The 8,569-nt window shown below is 41.2% G+C and overlaps 1 pseudogene; it reads left to right on the forward strand.

Annotated features, from left to right (window-relative positions):
• The first annotated feature begins 6,592 nt into the window (after positions 1 to 6,592).
• LOC113605966 (40S ribosomal protein S2-like) lies at positions 6,593 to 7,892 on the forward strand (annotated as a pseudogene).
• The last annotated feature ends 677 nt before the right edge of the window (positions 7,893 to 8,569 follow it).

An 8,569-nucleotide genomic window follows, 5' to 3' on the forward strand; every position in this document is an offset into this window, starting at 1 on the left:
TACACGGGCCTCTCACTGGTGTGGCCTCTCCCGTTGTGGAGCACAGGCTCCGGATGCGCAGGATCAGTGGCCATGGCTCACTGGCCCAGCCGCTCCGTGGCATGTGGGATCTTCCCAGACCGGGGCACGAACCTGTGTCCCCTGCATCGGCAGGCGGACTCTCAACCACTGCGCCACCAGGGAAGCCCCAGCCCTTTTTTATTAAGGAGGAAATTGAGGCTTAGAGAGGTGAAAAATTTACTCAAAACTTCACAGTGGGGAAGTTTTCCCTGGTGGTCCAGTGGTTAAGACTCTGCTCTCCCAATGCAGGGGGCATTGGTTTGATCCCTGGTCGGAGAAATAAAATCCCGTGGTCAAAAAAAAAAAAAAAAAAAAAAAGACATTTCACAATGTATTAGTTGAGCCCTAATTAGAAGGCTGAATTTGCAGGATTTCATGAGGTGGATCTGTTTGTCATATGAGGGCCAGGACACAGGGAATATTTCATAACTGTTTGCAGGATACATCCTTTGTCAGATCTGTAACAGTTCCAAATCCAAATCAAAAATAAATCAAGTACAGGGCTTTTGTATCTAGTTTCTGAGGTATCTAGTTTTTTATTTGATTGATAGTCCAATAAGGGGGTGGATATTGAAATCTGTTTCAGCTTAGAAAATTTAGGATGTAGAGTCCTTGTAGTGATGACACTGAAACAGGAGGGAAGGGGGCAGGGCACAACCTTTAAAAGAATGACATAGCCATAGGACATGACAAAAACTGGTTAGAACTAGGTCCAAGACGGCGGAATACTCGACTTCCAGTGCACCCTGAACCTCATCATATGCTCATTATAATACATTAGCATGCTCAATGACACACCCGCCAGCGCCATGACAGTTCCGAGGCTAACCATAAAAGGCCAAAAAGTGGGTGGTGGCCCAATTCCGGGAAATATCTGCCCCTTCCCACCAATAGTTGGAATAATCCTCCCACTCATTAGCCTATGAAATTACCCAGCCCATAAAAACTAACCACGCCATATTTCGGGGCTTCTCTCCTGAGATGGCCCAAACTCTGTGAAGTGTGTTTCTCTCTAAATAAATCCAACTTCTTACCTATCACTTTGTCTCTCACTGAATTCTCTCTGCGACAAGACATCAAGAACCTGAGCTTCATTAATTCCTGAGACGAGGTGTGTGATCTCAATTAAAAGACCAGGTTCAAGTCCCTATCTGAGTTGCAGGGTTTCAACACTCCTTGCATTCTTTCCTGCATTCCTGGTAGTAATGTGATTTATTCCTACTCTCAGTCCTTAAAAAGTATGTCTTTATATTCACATACAACATAAAAAAAGAATGAACATATTTACATACACATTAAAAGAAAAAGATTTGGAAGATACACACCAAACAGTTAACAGTGGTTACTTCTGGGGAATGAAATCACCAGTCTGGGTACTAATTTTTTATATTATATACCTTTTTACTAGATAAATGGTTTTACAATGATCATATGTTTCTTCTGCATTTCAAAAACTACTTTGAATATTTGAAAACTCAATCACAAATAGAACTTAAACCAGGATGTCTTCTTTTCAAATAATCACTGCTCAGTCTAGGTTTCAGTCAACTAATCAAGCAAGCTGTTAGTTGCTCATCAAGCAAACTAATCTCAGCTGCTCCAGTTTGAATGTTGAATTCAGACTCACAAGTCAGAACCTTTAGATTGATAAATATTGTCCAACTTGGTGTTATGTTCCATCTTCCTTGCTCTAAAACTCTTAGAATCCATTCTCACAAGTTTCCCAGTTTCCTATTAACACACATTTGCATATCTCTTCGGAACAGTGCGCTTTCCCCCTTAGGGCATCCTGGGAGCTAACTGGCTTCTGGAGGCAGAAAGGAAGGTGGGGGGTGGGTCTTCAGGAGATTAGGCATCCCCTAGAGCAGGGGGCCCCAACCCACGGACCACAGACCTGTAGCAGTCCTTGGCCTGCTAGGAACTGGGCTGCACAGCAGGAGGTGAGTGGTGGGCAAGCTATGGAAGCTTCATCTGTATTTACAGCTGCTCCCCATCGCTCTCATTACCTTCTGAGCTCTGCCTCCTGTCAGCATTATGGTGAGTTGTATAATTATTTCATTATATATTACAATGTAATAATAATAGAAATAAAGTGCTCAATAAATGTAATGCACTTGAATCATCCTGAAACCACCCCCACCCCCACCCAGTCCATGGAAAAACTGTCTTCCATGAAACCAGTCCCTGGTGCCGAAAAGGTTGGGGACTGCTGCCCTAGAGCAAGATTACTGCCTTAAGGCAAGGTTTGATAGATCCTTAAACTCAGGCAGGGAAGGAGGTTCTATCTTCACCAGCAAGGCAGGTGCAGGGAAATTTGAAGGTACAAGATTCCCAGTTTTGTCTGAGTCCATCCAAATATCCGTAACTCAAGTCTCAAGAATTTCCCTCCTTCCCAACTAATATCCTAATCTTAACATAAAAGACTTGGTGAGGTTGTGTATTCTGTTGTAATTCTATCTGCAAAATTAAATTTGGGGCCTTGTCTGCCAGGCAGTTGCGAGATCAATTCTTTTAAGGTTATCATAGAATTTCTCTGGTTCTCTACCTATTCCTTCAGCTCAGAGCTCAACACCCTGACATTTTCATATTCCTACTGAATATTCTTTTTTATTTTTGGCTGCGTTGGGTCTTCGTTGCTGCACGCGGGCTTTCTTTAGTTGCGGCGAGCAGGGCCTACTCTTCATTGCGGTGCTCGGGCTTCTTATTGCGGTGGCTTCTCTGGTTGCAAAACACAGGCTCTAGGCACATCAGCTTCAGTGGTTGCAGCACGAGGGCTCAGTAGTTGTGGCACAGGGCTTAGTTGCCCTGCGGCATGTGGGATCTTCCTGGACCAGGGATCGAACCCATGTCCCCTGCATTCTTAACCACTGCGCCACCAGGGAAGTCCTGAATATTCTTTTATTCTCCAGTACAACTAAAAGAAATCTCACCTTGTGGTCATCTTTATTACTATACTAGGCTAGCCCATACTTGAATTCTCAAAGCCTTGCTTTTTTTGGACACTTCCTCCCAAACAGATTACATTTTAAGGAATCATGTCGTTGTCCCATCCTGTAATGCTTAGTTTTATGTGTTAATTTGGCTAGGTTATAGCACCTAGTTATTCAATCAAGCACTAACCCAGATGTTGCTATTAGGAATTTTGTAGGTGGGATGGGATTAATTTCTGTTGTCTTTGACTTTAAGGAGATTATCCTCTATTATTGTTATTAATTAGATGATTATTCTCATCCAGTCAGTTCAATGGCCTTAAGAAAACACCCAAGGAAGACATTGCATCTAATGGGCAGTAGCTTCAGTTTCTGCTTGAGTTCCTAGCTTGAGGGCCTGCCCTCAAGACTTCAGTCTTGCCTAGCCAGCCCCCAAGATTGCTTAAGGTAACAGTTCTTGCAATATACATATATATATATATATATGTGTGTGTGTGTGTATGAGAGAAACAGTACATGTATGTATATGTTATATATATGATGGGTTCTGTTTGTATGGTAGAACCCTGACTGATACACATGTCATGGATTCAGGGCCAGCTACATAATTTGCTTGGCTCAGTACAAAATGAAAACATGAGAACCCTTGTTCAAAAAGCAGGAAACAAGTGCTATCAAAGGTACTAAAATATAAAACATTTTCCTTTAAAAATTTTTTATTATTTATAAAACATACAGAGGTGAGTCACAACATAAAATTACTAAAAACTGATTTTTGTGTCATAATGTTTAATAAATAATACTTTATTAATGTAATATCTTGATTGATCATAAGATTTTTCTGGCTTGCTTATCTGCAAATTCATTATGGTAGGCCATCATGATACTTTTAGCAACTTCATTTTCAATCAGTGTAATTGAAAGCTACACCAGGTGGTCTTGGTAAATGCCAGATGGCAAATAATTTTTGATAATTTTAAAATTTGAAAAGGACTTTTCTGCTGATGCAACTGTTACTGGAGCTATTAAGAGTATTTTATAGAAAAAAAGGCATTATACAGACTATGATAATATTGGGCTAAGTTTCTGATAAATTATTTTGAAATATATCTTTTAATTTGTATAGATCTAATAATTCAGATGGAATAATTTTTCTAAAAAGACAACTCTGCATATACATCAGTTTCATTTAAGTCTGAATTTCATTGTAAATGAAAATTTAATGTTTCCTCTGACATTTCCTGTAATTGTAACAGTCATATAAGAAATTGAAAGTGGTTTTCTGATTTGTATAAATTCAAGATGGCTGTCTATGCATTCTTCAATTAAAAGGAAAAATTAATTTAAAATTGTCATCATTCTTAATAATTTGTTCACCTGAAGCTTTGTATGAAAACAGTATTCTTTTCTGTTAAATGTGACAATGTTTAAATTCAGTTTTTATTTGTAAACTCTTGGAATTGTTAAAAAAACAAAATTCAACTAAGTAAATTTAAAGGTCTAACTGACTTTATTCAATGATTCATGAATTGGACTGCATTCCATCTAGCAAATAGAAAGGAGCTCCCTCTGAAGAGCTGTACAAAATGAAAGGCTTTTATAGGAAGAAGGGGGTGCCACCTCTGTTTTCTGTGCTGCTGCTACCACCATCACCAATACCAGTCTGGACCCAGACCCTGGCCCAGCTATAGGCAAGTGTGCTGGGCTGTCAGACCAATTGCTGAACACCCAGGCTTGTCTGCTATGCCCACAGGTCTGAACCTGTGTCTGCACGTGCTGCCTCCTTTCTCCCCAAGTGTATCTCCCTTACCCAAAGGACTACTTTATTGTCCTGTTGAACTTCACTTACAAAACACAAGTTCAAAGACAAAATTAAGTATGAGGCCTTTCTGAGAGTGAGGCCCAGAGGCCCATGAAGCAGCCCTGCATGTTTTACTAGTGTTCCAATTTCACTTCATTTATGCTATGCTAGGTAAGCAATCCAATCCCCAAATTCTCTTCTTGAGAGTCTGTTTACTGAAAAATGAATATATGGTCAGTGTTTATGCAGACTGGGTCTTGTAGGAAATAGATGTCAAGAAGGAATTAGGAGCACAATAGATTTATTGAGGGTAATGTCTGTGAAAGATAAAAGGAGGGGAAACAGGAGTAGACAGGGAAAACCTTCAGACCCAGTGATTCCTTTAGAAATAAAGTAGCCTTAATCTAGATATTATAAAAATATTAAACTAAAAAATTTTTAAAAACCCTTAATTAAAGAAAATTAAAATAAGGTTTTCTAATCTTTTAATTTCAAAAGAACTTTCAGGCATAAATAGTCATGTTTCAATGTAAATTTATAAAATTCATTTCAGAACTTCTCATAAAAGTTTAAAAAACATTTTAAGTTCAAATATAAAAGCAGATAGATAACTTATGAATTAAAAAAATACCTCTGCAAGAATATACAATGGAGAAAAGACAGTCTCTTCAGCAAGTAGTATTGGGAAAGCTGGACAGCTGATGTAACTCAAAGAAGTTAAAACACACCCTCACACCATACACAAAAATAAACTCAAAATGGCTTAAAGACTTAAGTATGAGACATGACACCATAAATCTCCTAGAAGAGAACATAGGCAAAACATTATCTGACATGAATTGTACCAATGTTTTCTTAGGTTAGTCTGCCAAGGCAACAGAAATGAAAGCAAAAATAAACAAAATGGGACCTAATCAAACTTATAGGCTTTTGCACAGCAAAGGAAACCATAAACAAAAATGAAAAGATAACCTTCAGACTGGGAGAAAATATTTGCAAATGATGCAACTGACAAGGGTTTAATTTCCAAAATATACAAACAGATCATACAACTCAATAACAACAACAAAAAAACCAACCCAATCAAAAAATGGGCAGAAGAACTAAAAAGACATTTGTCCAAAGAAGACATACAGATGGCCACAAGGCACATGAAAAGATGCTCAATATCACTAACAGAGAAATGCAAATCAGAACTACAATGAGGTACCACCTCACACTGGTCAGAATGGCCATCATTAAAAAGTCTACAAATAGGGCTTACCTGGTGGCACAGTGGTTGAGAGTCTGCCTGCCGATGCAGGGGACACGGGTTCGTGCCCCGGTCTGGGAAGATCCCACATGCCGCGGAGCGGCTGGGCCCGTGAGCCATGGCCGCTGAGCCTGCGCGTCCGGAGACTGTTGCTCCGCAACGGGAGAGGCCACAACAGTGAAAGGCCCGCATACCGCCAAAAAAAAAAAAAAAAAAAAAAAGAAAAGTCTACAAGTAGAATATGCTGGACAGGGTGTGGAGAAAAGGGAACCCTCCCACACTGTTGGTGGGGATGTAAATTGGTGCAGCCACTATGGAAAATATTATGGAAGTTCCTTAAAAATCTGAAAACAGAGTTGCCATATGATCGTGCAATCCTACCCCTGGGCATGTATCTGGAGAAAACTCTAACTCGAAAAGACACATGCACCCCAATGTTCATAGTAGCACTATTTGCAATAGCCAAGACATGGAAGCAATCTAAATGTCTATCGACAGATGAGTGGATAAAAAAGATGTGGTATAGCTTCTTCGCTGTAAAAACACCAAATGGTGGATGACGGCAGTGCTGCGGGAGGGCCCAGAGGCCCCGGGGCCCTGGAATGGGAGGCCCCGGTGTCTTCTACAGAGGCTTTGGTAGCAGCGTCTGGGTCCGGGGTTTTGGCCCGGGTCTCGGTGGGGGCAGAGACGGCAGAGCTCACGGAGGCAAGGCTGAGGACAAGGAGCCACAAGGAGTGGCTCCCCAACACCAAGCTGGGCTGCCTGGTCAAGGACATGAAGATCAAGTCCCTGAAGATCTATCTCTTCTCTCTGTCCATCAAGGAATCTGAGATCATTGATTTTTTCTTGGGGGCATCCCTCAAGGACGAGGTTTTGAAGATTATGCCTGTGTAAAATCACACCCGTGCTGGCTAGTGGACCAGGTTCAAGGCATTTGTCGCCATTGGGAATTACAATGGACATGTTGGTTTGGGTGTCGAGTGCTGTAAGGAGGTGGCCACTGCCACCCATGAGGCCATCATTCTGGCCAAGCTCTCCATCGTCCATGTGTGGTGATGCTACTGAGGGAACAAGATCAGCCAAGCCCCATACCGTCCCTTGCAGGGTGACTGGCCACTGTGGCTCTGTGCTGGTGTGCCTCATCCCTGCTCCCAGGGGCACTGGCATCATCTCAGCCCCTGTGCCCAAGGAGCTACTGAAGATGGCCAGAATCAATGACTGCTACACCTCTCCCAGGAGCTGCACCACCACACTAGGCAACTTCACTAAGGCCACTTTTGTTTTTAATTTTTTAAAAATTTATTTATTTAATTTATTTATCTTTGGCTGCATTGGGTCTTTGCTGCTGCGTGTGGGCCTTCTCTAGTTGCGGCGAGTGGGGGCCACCCTTCATTGTGGTGCACGGGCCTCTCATTGTGGTGGCTTCTCCTGCTGCGGAGCACAGGCCCTAGGTGCGAGGGCTCCAGCAGTTGTAGCATGTGGGCTCAGTAGTTGTGCCTCACGGGCTCTAGAGTGCAGGCTCAGTAGTTGTGGCGCATGGGCCTAGTTGCTCCACGGCATGTGGGATCTTCCCAGACCAGGGCTCAAACCCGTGTCCCCTGCATTGGCAGGCGGATTCCCAACCACTGCACCACCAGAGAAGCCCCCAAAACCACTTTTGATGCCATTCCAAGACCTACAGTTATCTCACTCCTGATCTCTGGAAAGAGACGGTGTTCACCAAGTCTCCATAACAGCAATTCACTGACCATCTTGTAGAGACCCACACCAGGGCTTCCCTGCAGAGGACCCAGGCTCCAGCTGTAGCCGCCACATAGTTTTATATGAGAAAAATAAAGTGAATGAAGCTGGTTTAAAAAATAAATAAGATGTGAGATATATATATATATATATATATACACAATGGAATACTACTCAGCCATATAAAAGTATGAAATAATGCCACTTGCAGCAACATGAATGGACCTAGAGATTGTCATACTAAGTGAAGTAAATCAGAAAGATGAAGACAAATGCCATATGATATCACTTACATGTGGGATCTAAAATATTACACAAATGAACTTATTTACAAAACAGAAACAGACTCAAAGATATAGAAAATAAACTTACGGTTACCAAAGGGGAAAGGGAATGGAAGAGGGATAAATTAGGAGTTTGGAATTAATAGATACAAACTGCTATATATAAAGCAGATACAGACCTACTGTATAGCACAGGGAACTATATTCAATATCCTGTAATAAGCCATAATGGAAAAGAATATGTATATATATGTATAACTGAATTACTTTGCTGTAATGCAGAAATTAACACAACATTGTAAATCAACTATACTTCAACATAAAAATTGTCTCTGTATTTTGGAGACCTATCTTCAAAAGGCCATGTTAACAATAGAAAATTATTTTGTTATCAACAGGCCAAGTGATTGAAAGGTTCAGTAGGTAAGCACAGGTCATTTTAGATACATGTACTTTAAAAATCTATCAAATTCTCTCCTTTCTTTTTTCCTCCTTTCTTCCC

This window comes from Aethalodelphis obliquidens, unplaced genomic scaffold (genome assembly GCF_003676395.1).
Source record: "Aethalodelphis obliquidens isolate GAN/ISIS:26980383/991018 unplaced genomic scaffold, ASM367639v1 scaffold3, whole genome shotgun sequence".
Classification (NCBI taxonomy): domain Eukaryota; kingdom Metazoa; phylum Chordata; class Mammalia; order Artiodactyla; family Delphinidae; genus Aethalodelphis; species Aethalodelphis obliquidens.